The following is a 5,509-nucleotide window of genomic DNA, read 5'->3' as shown; positions in this document are numbered from 1 at the left end:
CTTGAAAAATACTTTAATTGCTCTTTCTGACCCTAATAACAAATGCAAAATGTAAGCTCGTCAGTATAAAATAATTGCATATATATACATATATATATTCTGTATATTACATTGTAATAGAAAATAGATATATACCTATTTTGACTTCATTTTTTAGGCAGCCAGAATTTTTAAAACCATATATTAATCCAACCATCCATTCTTAGTTGACGTATTCAATGGTACTGTGCTCATTCTAACAATGGCTTCTAACATTCAAGTAATTTTGGGGAAACATTTTATCTTTTTCTTCAAATATCACAGCTTGCCAAATGGAGTTCTAAGTGTTACATCTACCAGAGAAAATTTTGCAATTGAAATTTGAAAATAAATGTATATTCTTAAGAAATTTTCATCTTTTATTGCTATTTTAATGTGTTATGGGAGTAAAATATATTATCACTGGACTTAAAGAAACCTTCAAGAAAATCTTGTTGTAAATCTCAATTTAGAGATTTAAGAACTTGAGGTCATTATAAAACAAGTGAGCTTCAGTGATACTAACACTCCAACACTTAGGTCTCCTGTTACAACCCTGTTGAATTTACCCTACACCATGTGACTTTTTTTTATTCCTTTCTCTGAGCAATAAAATACACCCATCTATTGCCTAGACAACCACAGTTACCTTTTAAAAGTTATATCTGGTTTTATTATTGTTATGTACAAAATGGATTTGAGAGGCCACTTAAATTTCAAATTTCAGAGAGAATATGTGGATAATCTAGCTTAGGTCATAGACCTGTCCCTGATTTTAGACTCCAGATACTAGGTTGCTTCTAATGGATATGAGGTAATTAGTTAATATTTATTCACTTTCACTCTGTGTAATACACTGTTCTGATGGTTTACACATTTCAGTCCACTTAATTATTATAGCAAACATGATATTGCTGCTGTTTTTTATTCCATTAAAGAAAATTGTGATACTGACTACAAATATTATTAATATAATAAATGCCCTCTCTTCCTTCATGAAGCAAACATTCTTCTTAGGGATATATTCTTGTGAAAGGAATCTGAATTTAAAAGTTTTATCTGTATTAAGACCATATGAATGAGATAAAATAATTATGATAATCTATAAGACTAAATAGCTATGTCATAGGAGACTTATTCTGAAGGCCAGTACTATGTGAAATATATTATTAATTATGTAGAAAATGTTCATTACTTCAACCCCAAATACCTAGACAATTTGAATGTGAATAAATTCAGTCCTGACCTCTGCTTTAAGTGGGGAATTCCTTTTTTTTTTTTTTTTTGAGACAGAGTCTCACTCTGTCACCCAGGCTGGAGTGCAGTGGCGCGATCTCAGCTTGCTGCAACCTCCGCCTCCCAGGTTCAAGCAATTCTCCTGACTCAGCCTCCCGAGTAGCTGGGATTACAAGTGCCCACCACTATGCCCAACTAATTTTTTGTGTTTTTAGTAGAGATGGGGTTTCACCACGTTGGCCAGGGTGGTCTCGAACTCCTGACCTCATGATTCACCTGCTTTGGCCTCCCAAAGTGCTGGGATTACACGTGTGGGCCACCGCGCCCGGCCTAAGTGAGGAATTTTTAATAGAGGATTTCAAAATCATTTTGTGGCACAGAACATATAGCAAATTACCAGAAAATGATTTAAAATGCTTTTCGCTTATTTGATGGTTTTGGTTGGTTGGTTGGTTGTTTTTTATCTGTTACAGAATCAGAAACTTTGGAAAAGCAATTTCTTAAAGAATATTAGTAAAAATTATCTGTATTTAAATAAAGAAAAAGTGTTTAATTCAGGCACTGACAGTAGTTCAAAGGAGGTGTCACTACTTCAAATCAGCAATGAGAAGTTTCCAATGCCTCTTCTGAAATACTCAAAGTGAGGAGCAGAGAATAACTTGCCACTATCTCTGGGTCATGACTTTGTATATAAATGAGCAACCAGGCACTACTCTTAGCCATAATACAGCATCTGTTCTTTCCTAGCCATTATCATTTTTTCACATGAAATTTGATGGATGCTGTTAGCAGCTGATACGTCATTGGTAATCTTACCTTTTATATACACGTCACACGTGATGAACTCCAGTTCAATTTGTATATTTTACTATTCTGTGAACACCATCACAAGCAAATCAAATTTCTCTGAACTGATAAAATATGAGTGTGTGTGTCTTATTTGATTCTATTACTCAAGTGGATTTAAAAATTGTATGATGATAAAACTAAATAAGGGGATTTCATCTTAAGTACACTGTGTCTATTGCAATAAGCCTGGAAGACTGAAGAGAATTGCGACTCACTTAGAAGGCAGTAGAACACAGGTGAGAAATTTCCCAAAAGCTTGAATATTAAGAGTTGATGGGTGCTGACGAGTTGACAGGTGCAGCACGCCAACATGGCACAAGTATACATATGTAACAAACCTGCACGTTATGCACATGTACCCTAGAACTTAAAGTATAATAATAATAAAAATAAATAAAATAAAACTTCAGAGAAAAAAAAGAACTTGCTATATTTTAGAGGTATTATTTCTAAACTAGTCGTTATTTTATGTAGGGACTTTTTAAATAAGACAAGGTTTTTATTAATCTGGATTTACTGTTGGTGATTAGTAAAATGTTTTCAGTTGCAATATATGCATTTTAAAAGTTATATCTATTGCAATAGATTTTGACCATTATTTTAAGTGATCCCAACATTTGTTCTTTTCACTGCTACTAGATAATTAGAAATAATGATTTACCTTTATGTTATCTAATCAGATGATTTTTAATTTTATGTGTATTTATGTTAAAATGTCATTTGAATATAGTCATTTTATCATTAATCCATGATTTGTGTTTTCTCATTAGGTTGTATGTATGCCTAACTTGATAGCTATAATTTTGTGTTATTAATTTGACAAGAATATTTCACTTTTTAAAGAACCCAGTACAGTTGGATAATACAATTCGCATTCAGTGTTTTTTAAAAAAATCTCTATTTAGTAACAATGAGGAATATACATTGTTTTCTGTTTTTGCTTATTTTCCACTCATTTGTCATACCTACTATTAGGCAAAATAACAAAATTTGCAAAATTAAGCTGTTCATGACCTTATGTGAAAAGCTAGTGAGTCAACAGAAAGGGAAAAGAGGCTTGAACGGTTCTACATGCAGCCCTGCTTTGTGGTGTGAAAGACTTGCCCACTTACTGTATGATCTTGAGCAAGTGCCTTAAGTTCCCTGACCCTCAGTTGCATTCTTGATATAATGAGTATTAGACTAGATAATGACCTGAAATTCTTGCAGCTTGATGATAGTTTTTTTTCTTTCTGGGAAACGTAATATTATGACAAAAAATATATAGGTGAAATTTGTTATACTTTTTATTGATTGGGTTTTGGGGTTTTTTAAAGAAAATATTGTGCAATTGACACTATGCCTAATAACTACATCTTAAATAATTCTTTAAAAATAATATCAGAAATTTAACAGCAATAATAAATTTATAATTTGTTTATAATTTAGTTATTAATTAAATTTATTAAATTTTATTATTAAATTAATTGAATTAATTAATTTATTTAATTGATTGATTAAATTTATTATTTATAATAAAATAATAAATATTGTTTATCTATATGATTTATAATAAAATTATTTATTGTAATAAATAATAAATATCAGAAATTTAACAGTAGTAACTAATGTAATGTAGTCTGTTAGCAGTATATTTAAGTGTGGCAACATTCTAACTCTTCTGTCTCTTTCATAATTAACCAAATCAAACCAAGCAAAACAAAACATAAAACAAGATGGTGGAGAAGAGAAAAATAACATTTAAAAACAGAGAGAATATTGTTCATTGGTATAAAGCATTTAAAGTTGGCACAGTTGCATAACACGTTCTCTGTGATCTATTAGAGATACTCACATGGAAAAGCAATCATTTAAAATATGCAAATTTGGGGTATGGTGACTTAAGCCTGTAATCCCAGCACTTTGGAGGCCCAGGCAGGAGAGTTGCTTGAGCCCAGGAGTTCAAGGCCAGACTGGGCATCATAGTGAGACCTCCCTGTCCCTACAAGAGATAATAAAAATTAAAAAATTAAAAATAAATTAGCTGGCTGTCATGGTGTGCACCTGTGGTCCCAGCTACTAGGGAGGTTGAGGCTGCAATGAGCTGTGATTGTGCCATTGCACCCCAGACTGGGCAACAAAGCAAGACCTTGTCTCAAAATAAATAAATAAATAAAATAAAAAATGCAAACACTTCATGAGTTCCAGTGCAAATTTGATTTGTAGAGGATTATTCTTTTTTTTTTTTTTTTTTTGAGATGGTATGTTCCTCTGTTGCTCAGGCTGGAGTGCAGTGGCACAGTCTTGGCTCACTACAACCTCTGCCTCCTGGGTTCAAGCAATTCTTCTGACTCAGCCTCCTGAATAGCTGGGACAACAGGCACAAGCCACCAGTCCTGGCTAATGTTTGCATTTTCAGTAGATACGGGGTTTCACCATATTGGTCAGACTGGTCTTGAACTCCTGACCTCAGGCAATCCACCCACCTCAGCCTCTCAAATTGCTGGGATTACAGGCATGAGCCACAGTGCCCAGTTGAGGCTCATTCTTAAAGAAGTGAATTCTAAATTATTTGTGTTTCTTCTTTCCCCCTGTCTCCTTCCTTTCCTTCTCCATTTCTCTATTGCACCTCTCCCTCTTACACAAACAAAAACACAAGATCAAATTGAAGAATGTTTTAGTATCTATTTCAGCACATAAGATCTGATGGCGACACATAAAATCCGAAGTAAAATGTAAGCAAATAAATATAAAATATTAATAAATTGTTTTTATCTCTTTTTTAAAGGTATTTTAAAATATTAGAAGCATATAAGCTAATACAAAGTACTTCTGTTTTTGAATCTGTTGTTGGAAGTCTGATTTCATTGAGAAAAAGTGCATTGCTGGGCATTATCATGAAGGATATGTAATTTAAATATATACCTATTTGTACATTCAGTTTCCTAAAGTAAAAGAAACAGGAAAGGAACATCTCTGAGTGATGCAACATCAGATATACAATAAAAATAAATGACTTTTCTACAAGTCTTAAAGGAAAATCAAAGTGATGAAATTCTCCTCTGAGCTACTAAGCTTTAATAACACTTTCAGAGTTTCCTGAATTTGAAAGAAAGGTAGAATAAGGGCTTTGTGAACCCTAATGTCATTACCATTTTAAAAATATAATCACTAACTAAGACATTTGAAAAGTTGCTGTTATATTTCTGTTTTGTTAGTTTTAAGTTAAGCAGATGATACTTTGACATGTTAATCATAGTTTCCAATTTTAAAGAATGGTGACTCATTAAATTTTAGTGTATATTATGAATAATAATTATATTACTCTGTAAATACTAGTGTACACTATATATATATATCTCATATATATATTAGTGCTTAATTATTTTACAAGGATAAGAACATTTTCTTGGAGGCCATTTTCATA

This window comes from Theropithecus gelada, chromosome 2 (genome assembly GCF_003255815.1).
Source record: "Theropithecus gelada isolate Dixy chromosome 2, Tgel_1.0, whole genome shotgun sequence".
Taxonomy (NCBI): domain Eukaryota; kingdom Metazoa; phylum Chordata; class Mammalia; order Primates; family Cercopithecidae; genus Theropithecus; species Theropithecus gelada.
This window is presented reverse-complemented; position numbering follows the sequence as displayed.